Here is a 20943-nt window from a genome sequence, read left to right on the forward strand (position 1 = left end):
GGGAGGCTGCGGGTGCGCAGGGAGGCAGGCGGGCCGCTCCCGGCTGCAGGAGAAGTTGCCACCCTTTCAGCTGTTCCGGCCTTTATAAAGGAGAAGGGAGAGTGCGAGAGGTGGGTGGAGACAGCCTTTCCTCTTCTGGCCCGGAGTCAGCGCCAGGAGGGGGGGGGGCGCGGGAGCTGGGGGAGGGCTTGGGGCCAGGGCGGGGCGCTTAGGGGGTCTCTGAGAGCCGAGCAACCCTTCAGTCCATGAATCTGGCCCTGGGGAAAAAAGAACTAGGGGTGACCCACCGTCCCGCCCCTCAGCACAGTGACCATGGACAGGTTAGGAGCCCACGTGGTCTAGGGGGATGTCTCCAGAGCCAAGGCCAGGAGTCCACGCTCCCTTCCAGGACCAGACATTTCCACCCTGGCACAGGCATGGCAGGGAGGGACTCAGGCTCTGCAGTCTGAGAGCCTGAATTCAGATCCTGCCCTGGCACTCGGGAGCTTGGGTCACCTTGGGCAAGTCACTTCCCTCTGTCCCCTCCATCTAGCCTCAACCTGGAGATGGGGCTATTGTAAGGACTCAGTGTTAGCAAGGGAAGACACCGCAAGGTGAACCCACAGAACCCGGCAGCCAGCGCCCTTCAGCTGCAAGCTGGGTCCGAGTCTCCTCCTCCTAGCTGGTTGCCTGGCACAACAGGCCCTGCCAGCGTTGGCTGAATTTGAATTTGTTGAACTGCAAAGTCACACAAACCCCCACAGCCCTGCAGCATCTTCGCAGGGCTACCAACATGATCTTCCCGTCAGTCACCCTGCTGTTTACTATCTCCCTCAGCCCCCGGGTTCGAGGCCCAGAGCCCACCCACCCACAACCAGCCTTCACACAGTTAACGCCTTCCACCCCCAGTCAGGGAGCTGCTGTGTCCCTGCCTTCAGCAGTCACACTGTCTCAGTCACAGTCACACGTACTCACACTGGGCCCAGCACCCCCCGCGGGACACGCAGGCTCCTGCATCACCCAGCCTCCCGGCTTTGAGGCACCCTCATCTCCTCCGCTTGCACTGTCTCTGTTATCCGCCCTTCCCTTTGGGATGTCAGCCTGCTTCTCACAGAGGAGCACGCTGAGAGAGTCACACGTGCTCTCTCTTCATAGACTGTCTTCTTGGACCTGGACAGGGTGGAACAGAGGAGGAAGGACATCTCAGGTGGTCTTTACAGACCACTGCAGGCACCCACCCACTGCTGCCTACCACCCAGCAGCGTGGCACAGTGGCAGAGACACAGCCTGAAGACACATCACCTTGGTCCAAATCCTGGAGTGGCCACTTGCTGGACAAGTGTCTGCAGGAAGGTTTTTTAACCTCTCAGTACCTCGGTTTCCTCCTTTATAAACTGGAGATGAATTTATAAACTGGAGCTGGGTGTGGTGACAAGCTCCTGTAGTCCCAGCTACTCAGGAGACTGTGGATCGCTTTGAGCCCAGGAGTTTGAGGCTGCGGTGAGTTGTGACTGTGCCACTGCACTCCAGCCTGGGCAACAGAGCAAGACCCTATCTCTAAAGAAATAAAAATAAATCTATAATGGGAAGGAGTGAGAGATAACAGAGAGGCATGGCAAAATTTTAGTGGTGATGGAAATGTTTGTCATTTTTTATTGTGGTGATGGGCTTATGGGTGTATACGTACATCAGAACAAAATGTGTGCAGTTTGTTGTACCTCAGTGCAGTTGTAGAGAATTTTTACCCTCCTCCTGGAGTGGTCTGGAGGCTCCCATGAGGTCCTCCATGTGGAGGCGCTCAGCAAAACACCTTAGCAGGAAGCAAGCGCGTGGATCCTTCCATGCAGCCTTCAAGTTCACTGGTGGCCCCGCACTGCTCCAGGCACTGGGGAGACAGGTGTGAACCAGCCTAATGCAGGCCCCTGCCTTTGAAGAGCCCCATTGAGAAGGACAACCAGATGTATAAACAGATAAATTAGGAGACAGGGTGACAAGGGAGATGGGGCAGCGGGACGAGGAGATAACCCCCAAACACTAGATTTGAAGTCTAACGACTCAGAGATAAAAACCGTGTTCCACCGGACAGCTGGGTCATCTTGACCTTGACCTTCTGTGTCTTCTATAAATAGAATGGTAACAACTACCATGATTAGTGAGCTGACTATGTGGTAGCTAGTGTTTTTCTTACTCTACCTGTAGCCTCTCCATGCTCCTGTGAGATGTGTTATTCCTATCTTACAGATGGGGAAATGGAAGCACAGAGAGGCCAAGACACTTGTTCAAGGTCACACAGCCCGTAAGTGGTAAGGCCAGGACTTGAATCTGAGCAGTCCAGCTACAGAGCCCACATGCTGAGACCACCGTGCTGTGCAATTTTCTGGCAGGTGATGCTGATGACAATGATGACACTTTTGACACAGCGCTTTGGTGAGCGCCACATACATTAATATGTGGGAACCTGCTCTGCCAGCTAAAAAGTGATGGACCCATATGAACTCTGACTTAGGTACAAGTTGGGGGAGAGGGAAGGCTACTCAGAGCAGCATCGTAGAACGCCTACTGTTTGCAGACCCTGTGTGAAGCGCTGAGAAATGGAATGAGGAAGGAGTCCCAGCCTCGGCACTCAGGGACTTCCCATGCTCTCAGTGAGATAGACACAAATCATTGCAGTGCAGGTGCCAGTACATGGGTTAGAAGTGGCAGAAGAGGGCCCAGCAGACACCTGGGCCTGAATGCTACGTGACACCTGCGTGACACCTGGGCCTGAATGTTGTGCTAAGGGCTCCTTTCTTGTACCTTCTCCGTGCAGAGGAACAGTCTGTAAAGAACACCTCCCCAGGCGCGGTGGCTCACCCCTGTATTCCCAGCAATTTGGGAGGCTGAGGCCAGAGGATCACGTGCAGCCAGGAGTTCGAGACCAGCCTCAGCAACATAGCGAGATCCCATCTCTTAAAAAAAATTACCAAAAAAAAAAAAAAATCTATCTATCTATCTGTCTATCTATCTATATCTGAGTGTGGCCCCAGCTACTCAGGAGGCTGAGTCAGGAGGGAGAATCCCCTGAGCCCAGGAGTTCAAGACTGCAGTGAGCCATCTCAGAGACGGGGTCTCGGTCTGTCGCCGAGGCTGGAGTGCCGTGGTGCGATCTCTTCTCACTGCAACCTCTGCCTCCCAGGTTCAAGCGATTCTCCTGCCTCAGCCTCCCGAGTAGCTGAGACCACAGGCCCCTGCCACCATGCCCAGCTAATTTTTGTATTTTTAGTAGAGACGGTTTCACCATGTTGGCCAGGGTGCTTTCGATCTCCTGACCTCAAGTGATCTGCCCCACTCAGCCTCCCAAAGTGCTGGGATTACAAGCATGAACCACCACACCCAGCCTAAAAATTTTTTTTTAATAACACCTGCTCGTCTGCCTCCTGCCAGGCTGGGTGTAGCAGGCACCTCCTCCAGAAGGCCTACCAGGCTTGGCACTTGTTCCAGGCTCCACAGCATGCACACCTGGCATCGTCATGGCCCGATCATCAATCTAGCACTAGACTGAGTCCAGAGTGTTCAAGGGCCTCCTGCCAGCTCCTAGCATACAGTGGCTGCTCAGGAAGTGCCGCTCGCTGAAGGAATGAATAAATGATTAAAATCCTGCCCATTTCTCTTTCTGAGTCCTGACCAGTTATTGCAGAGATGCCAGGCCCTTCCTAAAGGGTGGAAAGAGTTGGGGAGGGGCTTGTAGCATGAGCCTCTAAGCTTGGAAGCACAGGGCCCCTGAAGGGCACCCCTTCTTGAGGTATCAGAACTGGGAAGGGTCTGAAGCCACACCACCCTGAATGCACGTGGTCTCATCTGACCTCGGAACTTCATCAGGGTTGGGTCTGAGGAGCACTTGAATGAGAGAACTGGGAAGGCCCCCGCCCATCTTCGCGTTCAGGCCACTGGGAAATAAGGTTCTCCAGCAGAGCTAGGGATGGGGGCGCCCACACCCCCCTTAACTCTCCACCCTCCACTCCAGGACAGATCTGAGCCAAAGGGAAAAAGAGTGGCCACAGCCGTGGGGGATGGGGGTGCTGCCCAAGGTTGGGGGCTTTTTAGACTGTGTGCTCAGAGCTATCCAAGCCCTCATCCATGAAGAGCATCTTACACCCTGGGCGTGGGGGTCCAGGACACTGGCTGGGGTGAAGAAATACCAAGGAAGGAGTTGGGTTCCATCCCGGGGGCAAACTCACGCCCTCAAGTCCAGAAAGGTGAGAGCGATGATCACTGGGAGCCTCCCCGCCACTGAGAGGGGCCAGCAACACCTGGGCCAGGCAGCTCTGCTTCTCCATACTTGATGGAGAGGAAGTGAGGCTCTAAGCTGGAGACCGTCCAAGACCATGCCACAAATGGTCTGAGACTCCAAGCCCTACCCCACTCCGCGTGGCCCTCATCAGCTCCCCCATGCCCCTTGCTGCCCCATCCCCTGCCTCCCTGTCTACAGGGCCTTTGGCTGTCCACAAAGCACTTCCTTCCCCTCTGCCTGCCTCACCCTCACAGTCACCCAGGGAGAAGGCATTGCCATCGTATGTGCCCATTATACAGATGAGGAAAGTGAGGCTGAGAGAGGGCAAGGGACTAGGCTTCCCGTCAAAGACCACCTGGGTTCAAAGCCCTGCCCTACCATCTACTAACTCTGTGACCTTAAGCAAATTCCTTAACGTTCCTGAGCCTCACGTTCCTCCTCTGTAAGTTGTAGGGACAATAGTCCCTACCTCACTGGGTTAAATGAGTTAATTCACCTGAAGTGATAAAGCCTGGAGTGAGCACCCCACAGATGTTGGTCATCACAGCGATGGTTATTACTGCAGACACACACACACACACACACACACACCTACCTCACTTGCAAATTCACCTCTGAGCTCCAGAGCCAGTACTAGGAGAGGGGCCACAGGTCTTCACCTGGAGAGGGTGGAGGTTGTTCTTACATAGAACCCCCGCCACTTCTCTCAGACCTTCTCACCCTAATGAGGCTCTGGCCACTGGCCTGTGAGTGTCAGGGAGGCAGGAGAGGAGACCCCCAGGAAGGCAGACAGATGGACCCCCAGGCCTAAGCCAGCCTGGAGGAGCCCACCCTGCGGCCTTGGGCCTTGTCCTGTATACAAAGGCGAGGGAAGCGCAGTGTTTGTTTTCCCAAAGCTGATGCATTTTTAGCTCCTCCAGGCTCCAGACAAGGAAGAGGATGTTTGGACGGGGCAGCTTGGACCTACCTGCCCTGCAAGCTGGCTGGAATTCGAGTGAAACCGTCCTGGGGTGAAGGGAGCTAGGCCAGATGGGCTGGAGGATGACCCTATCGGGGGTCTGGGCCCCCCCTCCCCACCTTGATGCTTGAAGTCTGGCTCTCCCCAGAGAAGGCCCATCCTGACAGCGTCCTTTGCTGCCTGCCTCTTGGGCCTGGAGTGAGCCCGTCATCAGGACAGCCTCCCTTGCAGAGCATTCGCCCTGGGCCAATCGTGCTCTTGAGCTGACAGCCTGAGGAAGGCGGTAGGACAGTGATTACCATTTGACCAGCAAAGAAAGAGAGCCTGGCTGAGCCCTGACCCACTCCTGGTGCTCTGATCTGTTCATCCGGGGGAGGAGAGGAGGCTGAGGCTCCGAGAAGCATGCTGGCTTTCCCACCGCCACCCAGCAAGGAAGCAGCAGTGTCGGGATTTGATCCAAGGCTGTGATGCCGAAGCCCACACCTTTGCCACCTCCCAGCCACACAATGCCTCCCTGTGTGCCTAGATGGCAGCTGCCTAGCCTTCTTCATGCCATGATGCATACATACAAAATTATACGGACTACATGGAGAGGCTATGCAGGGCTGGAGGCAGTGGGCCCAAGGATTCAGGGGGGCCCCGGGTCCACCCCCACCCCAGAGACAGAAGCCATTTGCTTGTGGTGGGTCCACAGGTGGGAAACGATGGAATAGGTATGAGTTAGCCAGCCCTTTCCAAATCAGGGCATCCTTCAGTCGCTTTCTAAGAGTTTGACTGAGGATTCTGGAAGGGATGGAGCTGGGAAGCAGAGACAGACAGGCAGTGAGCAGGCACCCCTCTTGGTGGGGATCCCAGCTTGCTAGAGGAGACTGCTTGTAACTGCAGGAAGCATGGTGGGCCTATCAAAAGAATGGGAAGCCAGCCACAGTATAAAAGTCACAAACTTAGGCAGGAGCAGTGGCTCACACCCATAATCCCAGCACTTGGGGGGACCAAAGCAGGCGGATCACTTGAGCCCAGGAGTTGGAGTCCAGCATGGGCAACACGGCAAAACCCCATCGCTACAAAAAAAATAGTAATAATACAAAAATCAGCCTGGTGTGGTAGTGTGCACCTGTAGTCCCAGCTACTCAGGAGGCTGAGGCGGGAGGATCGCCTGAGCCAAGGAGGTCGAGGATGCAGTGAGCCATGATCACACCACTGCACTCCAGTCTGGGCAACAGAGTGAGACTCTGCTTCAAAAAAAAAATAAAAGTCACAAACTTTCCACCAGTATTCATAAGAGCAAACTCTGTGTAGCCTTGGCCGTGCAGTTGGACAGCCGGCTCTGCACCTGTAGGTGCAATAACTCATTTGAGCTGCACGACACGTAGGCATGAGAGGAGCTCTTGCCACCCCCATTTCACAAATGGGGAAACCAAGGTCCACAACAGCTCTGCCAAAGTCAGGGATGGCTGAGGGCACAGCCAGGACTTGAACCCAGGCAGCTCAGTGCCAACATCGCTGCCCTGCACTTCTCTACCCATCTGCCAGGCAGGCAAAGATGAAAACACACCTGCCCAGTTCACTGGGGCCTCACCCTCACTCACCCATAGATTCCCATGGGCTATCTCTGTGCCTTCCTCTCACTGCTGCCGTGAATTGAAAACTGTACTAAAAAAAAGTACTTTTTAAAAAGTTAAACACTGTGATTTTATATGTTTCAAACTCATACATTAACACACTGAACCACCCAACAATCCAGGGAGAGAAAAATACGTTATCCCCATTTTACAGGCATGAAAACTGAGTCCTGGGCCTGGAGGAACAACGTCCGCAGCCTCGGTGTCGTCGTCTGTAGAATGGGTATCCAGACACAATCTGATTGTGGGGAGTGTGTGCGGACGTGCATGGCACGCCTCCGGGGTTATCCTCGGGAGGAATTGGCCATTCCACCACCAGCTCACCTCTCTGGAGCCCCCTGCCCTAAGGGGGCTTACAGGCCAAAGCAGGCAGGCAGGTAGACAGTCGGAAAGACCCAGACGACTGTATAAACACCCTGGGACCGTGGTTATATAAGTCAATAAGCAAACAGAGGGCAGCCGGCGTGAGTGACTAAGAGTCTTAATAGGAACCACCGCAGCCATGGGCATAGTACGTGCTCCCCGGGCACAGATGTGCTCTGGCGATGGGGCACGTCCCTGCTGAAGCCACAGAGTTATCATCGATGGTCCCAGGTGGAAGGAGTGTTCCATGGAGGATGGGCTTTCCTCTGCCCCTTCCCCCTTGGGGCACCAGGGGACCTCCCTGTTCTTCCTTGGATAACGACAGTGCTCACCATGCCCCCTCCCAGCTGTGGGACCCTGGGTGAGTGTGATTCTGGAACCTGTCCCATTTGGTAATGGGGTTAAGCTAGCAAATGAATGAAGGGGGTTGGCACAAATGGAGCACTCCATACATGGGAGCTGTGGTTACCTTCCTCCCACTTGGCTGAGGCACCTGAGGCACAAACCTCATTCAGTCGCACAATCTGCCTCAAAGGGAAGCAAGCGGCATGGGAAGGATCATACCCCTTTTACAGATGGGAAAACTGAGGCTCAGAGAGGGAAGTGACTTCTCTAACATCACCCTGTTGGTTAGAGGTGGAGCTGGGTTTGAACTGAAGTCACAGCACTCCCAGGAAAGTGCTCAAAGGGAGGGAAGAATGAATTAAGCCAGAAAGACAGATCCCCCCATCCCACCCACCAGTGTGAGTGAGATATTTTCCCATGTGGGATCTGGTGGGGGCGTGCAGGGAGGGTGAGCTTGCCTGTGTGATGCAGTGTGAAGGGCGACTGGGGGGCCTGCGTGCACACAGGCATTGTGGGTGTAAACCAATGTACACTGGCCCGGGAGGAAGGGAGGATGAAAACACCCCCTGGCAGCCAGCAATGTCCCACTCGGGAGACACCCAGGGCGCCAGCCCCAGCCGAACAGGCTAGAGACCCCAGGCGCCGGGGCTTCCCTTCCCTAAAGACCACCAGTGGGGGAGGGGAGGATGCACCTCAGCCTCCAAGCCTCATCTCCCTGTCCATCCCCCTCCCCAGCTCCTTCCTGTTTTGATGGAAGGAAAATTTTTCAGCTTTTTCCTTCTTTATTTTTCCAGACGGGTGACTCGCTCGGGAAAGGAACTCCCCCCTCCCCAGACCATCACAACACCTATAGGTCCATGCCATCGAGGCAGGCCCATCCTGTTATGCTGAAATAGGCATGGTTATTTTGGGGTGCCTTACGGGGGTGGTGCCCCAGGGGAGGGGACGTGGGGGTGCTCAGCTGCCTTCTTCTAGTCCACGTCCCCCTCCCAGGTTCCTCCCCACCCCCACCCCGTCCTCCCTGCCCGAGTTCTGGGAGGAGGGAAGGAAGCCTGCCAAGCCAGGGTATAAATAACCCAGGTGGTTACTCAGCTCCTGAGAACATGATAACATGAGTCATGACGTGAAATCAACAGGAGCAGCGAGCGCCCGGGCCGCCGCCCCGGCAGGGCAGTGGGCTGCAGGGAGCGACCGCGAGGGGCCGGGACTGCAGTGGGCAGGGCCCAGGCTGATGGGTGAAGCTGCTGCCCTGTGCCTGGTCCCAGGCAGGCCTCTTCCCAGCTCAGACCCTCGGTGTACTCATCTGGCATACACGGGGTGGGGGCTGCCTTCCTTCCCCAGGTCCTCCTGCAGCTGGAGAGAGGAAAGGAGGGCGGGGGTGAGCTCTGAACATCCCTGGGGCCTTTGCCTGTGCCTGACACACAGTGGTGGACAGAACCAGCCCACTGGAACTTCCAGTCCCCTCTCCCCATTTCCAGGGCAGATGGCCCAAGGGGTTCCCTGAGCCTCAGTGGGACTTGCGGGAAGGGAGGAAGGGGGCTTGGACAGGAGCAGGAGGGTCCTGAGCACAGGGACTGCAGAGCCTTCACCCACCAGGGTGGCCCTGAATCCAGGACAATCTGCAGCCTCCTCTGGCGCCCGCTGTAGCGTGGCCTGATGCGTGGGCACAGAAACAGGACACCCTGGAAGACCTCCGGCCAAGCCAGTGTGACCAGCCCAGGCAGCTTGGCCGGGCTGCTGGCCCATCTCTGGTGCTCGCAGGCCAGGGGGCAAAAGCCAGCGCCCCTGCATCCTCACCCACGTCCTCGGCTCCGGGCTCATCTCCAGAGCATCACAAGCCTGGACCCCAGGTTGCCATGGCAATGGGTTCTGGAGTCTGTGCAGGGCAAGTCACCCTCTCCTGTCCACCCGCAGCTGCTAGGCCTGGTGGGGGGCAGCAGGGCGATGTGTGGGGGCAGGGCCTGTCCTGGTCGTAGGACAAAGGGCGGGGGGCACAGCTGGTGCTGCTGACCTGGGCTGGGAGCTGGGGCATTATCCTCCACGTGGCCTTCAGCAACTTAGTCTCCCAGCCGAGCCTCAGACCCCTGCCTGGGCAATGGCAGAGGAGGGGGAGGATAACGCCTGTCCCAGCTATTATGAGGGGCATGCTGCAGAGGGCGTGTTATCAGGAGAGCAAGACCCCTCTTCCTGTTTGAGGCATCGCCCTCTACACCTTTGGCCTTATCAGAAGGGCAGCACCCCCAGAGCTCGCACCCCACCTCATCTGCCCTGACCCTTGGCCCAGCTTTCTCTCCAGGTGGGGGGTTCACTGCACCCACCGCCCGCAACCCCTGCATGTCCAGACAGATTGGCATGGCTCAGACCCAGCATTCAACGGGCAGCCTGCCCTCTGGCCCCTCACAAACAATGGGGACTCCAGGAATATTGTCCCGCCCGGGCTGAATCAAATGCTCTAAATTTAGTCTCTCTGATGTGTCCTCCGTTTCCTGCCCCTGCTGCCCTCCTTTCAAGGCGATGAGGTCACCCCGGAACTGCCTGCCCCAGCAGCCAGACCAAGGGGGTTTCCAGGCCCAGGACTGCTCTCCTGCTCTTGGGGAACAGGGTTTCATGGGGACCAGGGGACATGGGCCTTCCCTCCTTCCCACCCTGTCCTGCCTTGCCAGGCCCCCGGGCTGCTGGGCCCCATGGCCAGGGCCTGAGGCAACCCTGTCCCAGTGCTGAGGACCCAGGAACATGCCACCAGCCTGGGATGGGGGAGGCCACGGAGGGAGGGAGCAGTGAGCCCCCAGGGAGGAATCTCGAGCTGAAGGACCAGGAGTTCGGGCTTGTTCTGAGAAACACAGTCTCAGAGTCACTCATTCAGAAAGACTGAGAGAGCCTGCCGAGAGCTGGGGACTGGAGACGCGTCCCTGCCCGCTCAGAGTTGACAGTCCAGAGGCAAAAAGGACAATCGGCAAGTAAATAGTAAATGAACAAGAAGACTCCGGTTGTGAGAAAATGTTATAAAGCAAATAAATCAGAGAAATGTGATCACAAACCCTGGGTGGGTGAAGGGTACAAGTTTAGGAAACGGGTCAGGGAAGGCCTCTCTGACATTTGAGCTGAGCCTTGGATGACCAGAAAGAACTGTTGAAAGATCTGGGTGGGGCCAGAGGAGGGGTGAGTGGCAGATGCCCCAGGAGAGAAGAAAGTTGTCCAGGAGGGGCCCGTGCACTGGAGGCAGGGGACGGGGCAGGCACAGGGGCAGGGGGACGAAGCCAGAGGCACTCCCTCCCCCAGGGTGCTGAGCAGGGGAACCCCCTGACTCAGTTTTACAAAGAGCTGTTGCCGCTGTGTAGAGATGGGACAGGGGAGGCCAGGGAGGAGGCTAAAGTCACAAGATCTTGGAACAATAAAAACCAAGTGTCCTAAGTCATTTGCTCGAAGGCGCCTTCAAGATTTGCCTGTTTCAGCCCTGTCATGAGTCTCTGAGGCCCAGAGAGGGCATGTGTCTTGCCCAAGGTCACACAGTGAGTCAGAGCTCTGCCTGGAAAACCTTCGACCGGAGGGAGTGAGGGGTACCTGGCCACCTGAGAAGGATGTGTCTTTTTAGGAACACCACGTCTGAGATGCTCTCCTCGGCCTAGCTCCCCCCAGTCTGGAGGCTGTGCTGTCGCCCCATCCAGGCTTCTGTTGGGGTGGGGGTGAAGCAGCCCAGAGATGCCTAGTTCCTCGGGGGTGGGGGCGGTCTGCCCTGTCCCTTCCCTGGTCCCTCCTACGTCCTGCGGGCAGGTGTGTCCGCTCTGGTCCCACCCACAATCCTCCCCAGCCACAGCCCTCTCCCCACACTCCTGCCTTGAGCATCTCCCAGAAGCCCCTGCTCTCCTGCTCTGCCAAGAATCCAGGTTTGGCAGGGAGTTGGGGGGGGACTCTGGAATGTCGCTTTCCGGTGCCAGCACCAGTGTGCCAGCCTCAGCAGAGGCCCCGGGGGCGGACAGGGGATCACCGGATCTCGTCTGGAAGGGGAGGCTGGCAGCCATGTGCCACCGGAGGAAGGCAGGGCCCTGCCTGCTGAGTCGAATGGGGGACATCCGGGTGTCGGAGCTGCCCGGGCTCCCTGGCTCCTGACCTGCTCTTTCTACCTGCCGTCCGTCCTGCGCCCAAGTAACAGTGCCCCCAGCCCACCCTTTGGTGCCTCTTGGTTCACACATGGACCTTGTAGAAGCTGGGTAGGGTTCTGTGTTGGGGATTCCTATTAGCCCTTCAGACACTGAGTGTGAGGAAAGGCTTTAGACAGAAACGGATCTAGGTTCAAATCCCATCTCTTCTGGGCCTCAGTTTGCTCATCTACAAAACAGACAGAGCCCCTGCGTGAGAGCTGGGTGTGAGAATCTAACAAGCTGACATGGACACCCCACCACAAGCCCTTCTCTGCTGGCTCCCTCCCTCCCCCAGCACCCTACATGGTATCCCCAAGCCCTGGCCACTCAGGGGAAGCAGAAAGCTTCTTGGCTCTGCCGGCCAGAGGGAGGGCCTGGAAGGGGAGCCCAGGGGAGGTGGAATAGTGGGGAGGCGAGGGGTGGTGGGGTACATGGTTAGGCTCTGATTCAGGAGCCAGGCAGACCTCTGCTTGAGCCATGGCTCCTCTGCTGGCCAGCTGTGTGGCCTTGGAAAAGTTACTCAACCTCTCTGAGCCTTGGTTTCCTCATGTGTCTAACAGTAATGACAGTGGTGCCTACCCCACTGGGGTAATGGAGACATCATTACTGTTAAGTTATCTGCTAGTAGGTGAAAGAAGGCATGAGGGGAGCACCTGTCCCCCACCAGCCCCAGATTGTTGGAAGCTTCTGGTGGGGAAGGGGCAGCTTGAGCCCCTGGAGGAGGAGAAGGCCCCAGACCCAGACTCACTAGGCAGCAGAAGCCGGGGTGCCAGGACACTCTGAGGACCCCAATGCTCCCAGCCGTACTGGAGGTGGAGCTGGGTGTGACCTCCCTTTGCAGCCAGTTATCCTTCAGGCCTGGGCCAGAGCTGCCCCCTTCCCTCTGCCAGCAGGGCCAGGCCAAGAAGCCTTTATTTTCAAACCTTTGAACAATGCCTGGCCAGGCACAGCCTCGCCACAGAGCAGAGGATGGAGAGCTGGGAGAGGAGGGGCCCCACACTTCCTGGGCCAGCATTCCTCACCCCCAGACAGGTGCCAAGGGCTCTGCCCTCCATCTGACAGAGGCACGGAGCCTGCTCAGGTTCCTCTCGCCCCCAGCCTCAGCCCTTCTCTCCCTCGGAGGGTCCGGATTCTAGAATCCTCAGTAGTCCCTGTCCCCTGGCTGGGACAGGCCCCATCAGACATAGATGAGACACACCTGCTGTGCTCAGGCACCCAGGGGCCGGTCTCAAGAATGGCTGGTGGGGACCCTCAGAGGGGCCGGCTCAGTTGCCCTCCATCCCTCACAGCCCCTCCAAGACCAGGTTGGACATCCCGCCTCTCTAGAAGGCCCCTCCAACCCAGCGTGGGCTGCACCATCCCTCTCCAGATTCCACTTGCTCCTGGCTGTCCAGAACATTCCTGAGTCTATGCAGCAGGAGGGCAGTGCACCTGGAGGTCCCTGAGGCCACATTCCCTCCCCAGGAGCAGAGCCAGACCCATGGACAAGCAGCCGGGAAGCGGGATCTCGTCCTGGTTCTGCCATCAACCCCTGAGCAACCTTGAGCAACTGTCCTTTGTCCCTTGGTTTCTGCTTCTGAACAACGGGGTTGATTAACACCCCTATCCCCCATTCACAGGGCGGGAGGAGGCTTTGCAAGCTGCGAGGTGCTGTGCACGTGTAGGGCACAGGGCTTCTAATGGGGCGGGGCAGGAGACACTGGACATGGGGGTCCCCCATACCTGGTGGTCTCTACGGACAGCCACAAACACCAGAGCCCAGAGCCAGAAAGCCTGACTTCTCATCCCATCTCTGCCACTATCAGTCTCAGACTTTGAGGAAGATAACAAACCCTCAGTGGCTTGGTTTCCTCATCCGTAAAATGGGCTAAGATAGTACCTGCCTCACAGGACTGCTGGGAAGATTGAGATGAAATACATAAAAGCCTGGGCGGCGAAGCAAGACCCCATCTTCACAAATCAATAACTTACCTGGGTGTGGTGGTGCACTTTTAATCCCAGCTACTTGGGAGGTTGAGGCGGGAGGATCCCTTGAGCCCAGGCATTCGAGTCTTCAGTGAGCTATGATCGTGCCACCGCCCTCCAGTCTGGGCAACAGAGCAAGACCCTGTCTCAAAAATAAATAAATAAATAAATAAGAAATAAAATATGCAAGAGTAAGTGCTCAATAAACATGAGCTCTTACCATGTGCACAAGTATGTGTGTGTGTACGTGTGTGTGTGTGCACCAGCCTCTGTGTGTTTGTGCCCAGAGGTGGTGCTCCCAGGGTGTGGAAGCCATTGGATGTGCATGAAAGAGATCAGGCACCAAATAAGTGGCGCGGATTTGCTCATGGGCCCAGCCCAGGTGTTTGTGCACCAGTGTCCGAGTGAGACGTGTGTGCCAGGCCTGGTAAGTGCATACCACTGACCTCGTGTGAGTGCCCAGGAGACGCACACAGGACCTGAGGCAGCTTGTCCCCTCGCCCCTGCCATTGATCGGGGAGCAGGAGTATGTATTTTTTGTCATTGTTGTTTTTTGGGTTTGTTTTTTTTTTTGAGATGGAGTCTCTCTCTGTCGCCCAGGCTGGAGTGCAATGGCGCAGTCTCCGCTCACTGCAACTTCCACCTCCCGGGTTCAAACGATTCTCCTGCCTCAGCCTCCCGAGGAGCTGGGATTACAGACATGCACCACTATGCCCGGCTAATGTTTGTATTTTTAGTAGACAGGGTTTCACCATGTTGGCCAGGCTGGTCTTGAACTCCTGACCTCAGGTGATCCACCTGCCTCGGCCTCCCAAAGTGCTGGGTTTACAGGCATGAGCCACCATGCCCTGCAGGAGCATGTCCTTGTGTCTCTACCTCACTGGCATCTCCTCCTGCTGGATGGTGGGCACAGGTCACCAGGGCCCCTCTCTCCCACAGCCTGGCCCACCCCAGACCACTAAGGGACCCAGCCTCAAAGAGAGACATCAGGGTGGGTGGGAGGTGCGTGGAGAGGGTCCAGGTGGTCAAAGGCCTCAGGGCTTGGTCTCTCCTGTCTCCTGGGCTGCTCTAATTGTCCCCTTGGCGTCCTTAGCATCCCTGCTGTAATGTCCCATGTCATTATATTCTTGGCCGACTCCCTGGCCTGTGAAAACAGAGGTTCTGTCTGTTTTGTCTACACTGCACCCCGGAGCCTGGAACAAGGCCAGGCACACAGGAGACATTTAACAGGCCCTGGAATGAATGAGGAGCCTGGGAGGGATTTGTTGTTGTCAGCTTTGCAAGGTGTAATTTCCACACAATACAACTCACCCATTGTCCAAACTCTGGGACACAGTTGAGTAGCCACCACCTCAATCAGAATGGAGAACCTTTAGAGCACGTGACCACCACTCCAGGTCCCCTCTGCTCCTTTCCAGGCAGGTCCTTCCCTTCCCAATTGCCCTGGGCACCACTGACCTGCCTTCCAGCACTAGAATTCTGCCTTTTCTTTTTCTTTTATTTTTTTTTCAGCTCTGTCACCCAAGCTGGAGTGCTCCCACTTCAGCCTCCTGAGTAGCTGGGATTACAGGGCCCCACCGCCATGCCCAGGTAACTTTTGTATTTTTAGTAGAGACAGGGTTTCACCATGTTGGCCAGGCTGGTCTCAAACTCCTGGCCTCAAGCGATCTGCCCCAGCCTTGGCCCCGCAAAGTGCTGGGATTACAGGTGTGAGCCACCAAACCTGGCCTGAATTTTGCCTTTTCTAGAATTTCACATAAGCAGGAGAGTGATGCTCTCATACCTGCATCTGCATAGGCTGCTCTGGCTGTCCAGTGGGCCTCCAACAGGGCCGTGTTGGCGAGGGCCAAGGAGGAGCGAGGAACCCTTCGGGGTGAGGTCACAGGGGACAGGTGACCATGGTGAGCCTGGCCCAGGAAGGGAAAGGAGGGGCCGCATCAAAAATGATCAAGGAGGAGGCTGGGTGCAGTGGTTCACGCCTGTAATCCCAGCACTTTGGGAGGTCGAGGTGGGCGGATCACGAGGTCAGGAGATCGAGACCATCCTGGCCAACACGGTGAAACCTCGTCTCTGCTAAAAATACAAAAACAAAATTAGCCGGGCGTGGTGGCAGGTGCCTGTAGTCCCAGCTACTCGGGAGGCTGAGGCAGGAGAATGGTGTGAACCCGGGAGGCGGAGCTTGCAGTGAGCCGAGATCGCGCCACTGCACTCCAGCCTGGGCAGCAGAGCGAGACTCTGTCTCAAAAAAAAAAAAAAAAAAAAAAGATCCAGGAGGAGCCCTCAGGCTCAGCTGAGGATTAAGCAGGGCTGCCTGCCAAGGCTGCTGTTCAGAGCCTAAGGTGTGCCTCCCAGAGAAGAGGACCGGAGAAACTTCTGGTGTGGGCAAGAGAAAGATGCGCTCACAGGCCCATGAGCGCACGAGTGTGCACACACCGGCACATGCACAGGCACACACAAGCACTCGTGGAGCAAGCAGTCCAGACCCAGGCAGATGGCGCAGAGTCGATGCCCCCACAAGGCACAGCCACTCCACTCACGTTTGTTTCCACCTTCCCTGTGGAGGACCTTCTCCAGGCTGCACAGAGTGGAGCAGGCATGGGTGGCAGGAAGTAGGGAAGGGAAGTTCACAAGAATCATTGGATCATTTCTCATAGTTTCTGTGGGCCAAGAATTTGGGAAGGGCTTAGCTGGGTGGGCTTGCTTGGGGTCTCCATGCAGTTGCAATTGCAGTTGCACTTCGTAGCTAGAGCAGGTGCAGTGGGCACTGGCCAGGCCTCTCTCTACTCCCCTTGTACTCTGGGGGCCACTCTGTTGTGTCTCTCCGTGTGGGCTGGTTGAGCTTCCTCACAGCATGGCAGCTCATGGCTGAGCCTGTCTGAGCTCATCCCCACAAGAGGCATGGCCCATATGGAATCCCAATCTGAGGAGGCAGCTGGTCTCTGCTCTCTTTTATAAATGAGGAAACAGAGATATCAAGGGACTGAGCAGCTTGCCCATGGACACACAGTGACAGGATAAAAATTCAGCTTTGTCAATCTCTGGCAGGCTGCATTTTCCAGCAGGGACCACAACAATGCCTGATATCCCACATGCTCCTCTTGCAATGCCATATTGATGTTCCTCCTGTGAAGAGGTGAGGTCTGTATTCCCTTTCCTTGAATCCAGATAAACTGGAATCCACAGAACCAAAGCTCTGTGGCCTCTGAGGCTGGGTCATCAAAAGCAATATTGTTTCTGCTTGGTTTTCCTGGGACGCTTGCCTCAGGAGTCCTGAGCTGCCATGCTGTGAGGAAGCTCAATCAGCCCACACGGAGAGACCCAACAGAGGGGCCCAGAGAGTACAAGGGGAGGAGAGAGAGGCCCGGCCAGTGCCGGGTAGTCCAGCCACCAATTACAACCTCAACTGCATGGAGACCCCAAGCCAGCCCACCCAGCTAAGCCCTTCCCAAATTCCTGACCCACAGAAACTATGAGAAATGATCCAGTGATTCTTGTTGTTTTAAGCTACTACATTTGGGGTTGGTTTGTTATGTAGCAGTAGCTAGTTAGATCATGACCCATTGCAAATCCTGTTGGACTGAAGTTCAGAATAACCTAGAAGCCAACTCATCTCACATCTCCACCCACTACCCAAATCCAGGCCACTGTCACCTCCTGCCTGGATGGCTGTGTTAGCCTCCTGACTTCTGCCCCGACCCTGCAGTCTGTCCCCTGCACAGCAGCCCAAGTGGGGCTACAGGGCAGAGATGACCCTGCTCAGAGCCCTCCAGTGGCTCCCATGGCACTCAAGTCCTGACAGTGACCCACAGGCCCAACAAGACCTGCCCCACGACCTATCTGACCTCAGTTTGGCCCACTCACCCCCCACCTCTCTCTGCTGCAGCCCCTTGGGCCTCTTGGCTGTGTCCCCAAACTCAACAAGCACTTCCCTTCCTCAGAGCCATTGACAGCGCCGTTCCCTCTACCTAGTTCTTTTCCGCCAGGTGTCTGGCTGGCTCCATCCCTCAGCCCTTCAGCTCTCAGCTAAAACATCACCTGCCTGGGGAGGCCTCCCCACCCCCACTTCCCCTCCACCAAAGTCCCCAGTCTCCTCTGCTTGATTTCTCTCTGTTGAATGCCCCGCCTCCTCATGGTGGTGATAAGTTAGATCTCAATTGTCTGTTGTCTACCTCTTCCCATCATTATATGAGCCCTTGCCAACAGGGACTTTGTTTTTACTGCTTTATCCTCAGTGCATAGAGCAGGCCCTGCACAAAATAGACCTTCAAATGTCTGTTGAATGAATGAAGGACACCAGAACCTTTCCGCCCAGTTGAAACCCTTGCTTAGTCTGCTTTCTGTTGCTTATAACAGAATACCTGAAACTGGATACTTTATTTATTTATTTATTTATTGGAAACAGAGTCTTGCTCTGTTGCCAGGCCGGAATGCAGTGTTGCGACCTCAGCTCACTGCAACGTCTGCCTCCCACATTCAAGCAGTTCTCCTGCCTCAGCCTCCTGAGTAGCTGGGACTACAGGCGCCCGCCACCACACCCAGCTAATTTTTGTATTTTTAGTAGAGACAGGTTTCAGCATGTTGGCCAGGATGGTCTCAATCTCTTGACCTTGTAATCCGCCTGCCTTGGCCTCCCAAAGTGTTGGGATTACCAGCGTGAACCACCGCACCCGGCCTTGAAACTGGATGCTTTATAAAGAAAAGGAATTTATTTCCTACAGGTGTGATGCCTGAGAGGTCCAAGGTTGAAGGGCCACAGCTGGTGAGGGACTTCTTGCTGGTGGGGACTATCTGCAGGTTCCCAAGATGGCGCAGGGCATCCCATGGTGAGGGAGCTGAGCGGGCTAACATGCTCAGGCCTCTCTTCCTTCCCCTCCCATGATAATCCATTATCCCATTAGTCCACAAATGGATTAATCTATTCTTGAGAACGGAGCCCTCCTGACCCCATCACCTCTTAAAGGGCCCACCTCTCAACATTGCCACACTGGGGATTAAGTTTCCTTAAAACGTGAGTTTTGGACGGAACAAATATTCAAACCATAGCACTCAGTGGGTGAGAGAGTAAGAGAAGGGGCGTCGAGCCTCTCAAGATGGGTTGCTCTCCTGCCTATTTAAGATACATCCCATACTTCAGATGTGGAAACTGATGCTTAGAGAAGGTAAATCATTTGTCAAGGCCTAACCAGTCTCTCAGATAGTCAATAAATATTGATTGAGTTAAAGCTATATATAGTATCCAAATCTCCTGGGATCTTTGAACCCACACCTCCTGGGTTCAAATCCCAGGGCTGCCACTTGCGAGCCAAAGGGGCAACTTACTTAATCTCTCTGTGCCTCAGTTTCCTCACATCTACCATGGGGCTACCCCCCACCCCAGAGGCAGGGGCACATTTGCCCTTTGGCTCCTGACTCCTAAGCTCTGGCATGCCTCATGTGCATGGCCCCTTCCAAGGCACCCTGCCTCTCTCATACCCACAATCATGTGTTTTCCTGGAAGAAGATCTCGAGACTGACTCAGCTTCAGGCCCCTAGTCCCCTGCCCAGAGGGTTGTTTTGAGAATTAAATGAGTTACTGCCCATGAGGCGTGCCTGGCACATAGCAAGTGCTCAGTGCTGTTGCTGAGGGCCCACTGTGTGCTGGGCACGGTGCTTGGAGCCGGGAGGCAGTGGCAAAGACAGACCAAGCCTGCCATCATGGAGCCCATGTCCCAAGAGGGGAACAGACAGTGAACAAATGAGCAAATTGGAGCCTGCTCTGGGGAGGCAAGTGGCTGAAAGGAGAGAGCATTTTCAGGCAGAAGGAACAGCAGGTGCAAAGGCCCTGTGGCGGGGACGAGCTTGTCACATTGGGGAAGTGAGTGAGGAGGCGCCGCAGGAGCTGTGGTCAGAGAAGCCGGGTGCTGGGTCTGCTTCCCTCTCCCCTCCCCGCCTCTGAGGGACCAGCTGGGGTACTGATCTACCATCTCCCTGTCCCTGCCTTGTGACCTCAGACCCTGTGCCCAGCCCCCACTTCCCCTTCCAGCTGTGACCCAGAAGTGGAGGGCACGTCCTTCCCTAGACTACATCTCCGTCCCCAGGGTGGGCCTGAAACTTCCAGAGCCTCAGTGGACTCAGCAGCTGTCCCCGCTCCCTGACCCACCCACCTGCCCCCAGCAGCGTCAGACCCTCAAAACCTCCCCTCCTTTGCTTTCCCCAACCCTCCCAGAAACCATGGAGATTCCCCAGATGCATCAGACATTTCCCCAGCCCGGAACGCCCTGTCTGCCCTCCTCCATCTGACCAAATCTCAACGTCACCTCCTTCTGGAAGTCCCTGGGTTATGAGCAGAAAATGAGTCTTGCTCGTCTCTGTACCCCAGGGCCTGGTACAGGGCTTGGCACCAGGATAGACTGGTGATAAATGGAAAGCTATTCAGGTCCAATTGACACATTCTCCACTGGCCTGCTTGCCTGGCCCGTGCTGGGCATAGAAGCCAGGACTCTGACAGATGGCTCCACTCACATTCATGGGCAAAGAACCCATTCCCAAGTCCAGGGGCCTGGAGTGTGCCTGGGCTCTGCACTAATCTGCGACGTGACCGTGGAAAGCCACCGGTCTCCGCTGGGCTTCTCCTTATCGCCAGAGCAGCAGCTGGAAGAGTCTATGCGTGAGTCACGGTGTGGGCCTGATCCAGACAGCCTGGGTTTGAATCCTGCCTGCCACTTGCTGCTGTGTGACCTTGGGTGAGTTTCTTAACTTCTCTGAGCCTCTGTTTCCCCATCAGTAAATGCTGAAGAGAATCAGTGCCTGTCTCACAGAATCGTTCTGAAGGTTCCTGGCGCTGGTTCTGTGGAAAGCTGGGCCTGTAGAAAGCACGGAAAGTGCATGCACCATGATTAGGCTTTGAGCTGAGTCTACAGGGACGCGATGTGCTTGTCGCACACATCTACTACATGTGTCAGAGTGGGAGCCTGGGAGTGCTCAGGACTGAGTCCTTTCTGAGGTTCCTGGTGGCACCAAGGACAAGGGTAGCCAGAAACTCCCCGGGCCCCATCACAGCTCCCTGCTCGCGCAGGCTGGGGATGTGTGTGCGCAGCACACGGACGGGCGTCCGGTCCATCACAGGCACTCTCTTCCTGGACACACCACCTGCTCCGAGGCAGCCTCCATCCTCCCCCACCACTAGGCACTCCGAGCTGTGGAATACCATTGAGGAGGTCCAGGGAAACAAGGTGATCCCATCATGGTGAACTGAGTTTCCATAGACCCACACACACATACCCTTACACACATACATACTCCCCTAGGGAAGGGTGGCTGGAA

General features: G+C 56.0%; 1 long non-coding RNA gene across 1 annotated transcript; it reads left to right on the top strand.

Annotated features, from left to right (window-relative positions):
• Window positions 1-23: 23 nt before the first annotated feature.
• On the top strand, window positions 24-3617 carry LOC129138512 (uncharacterized). Its single transcript, XR_008541829.1, has 2 exons — window positions 24-110; window positions 1135-3617. It is a non-coding gene; the product is annotated as an uncharacterized LOC129138512 (long non-coding RNA).
• The last annotated feature ends 17326 nt before the right edge of the window (window positions 3618-20943 follow it).

The sequence above is a fragment of the Pan troglodytes genome, chromosome 23, assembly GCF_028858775.2.
Source record: "Pan troglodytes isolate AG18354 chromosome 23, NHGRI_mPanTro3-v2.0_pri, whole genome shotgun sequence".
NCBI classification, from domain to species: domain Eukaryota; kingdom Metazoa; phylum Chordata; class Mammalia; order Primates; family Hominidae; genus Pan; species Pan troglodytes.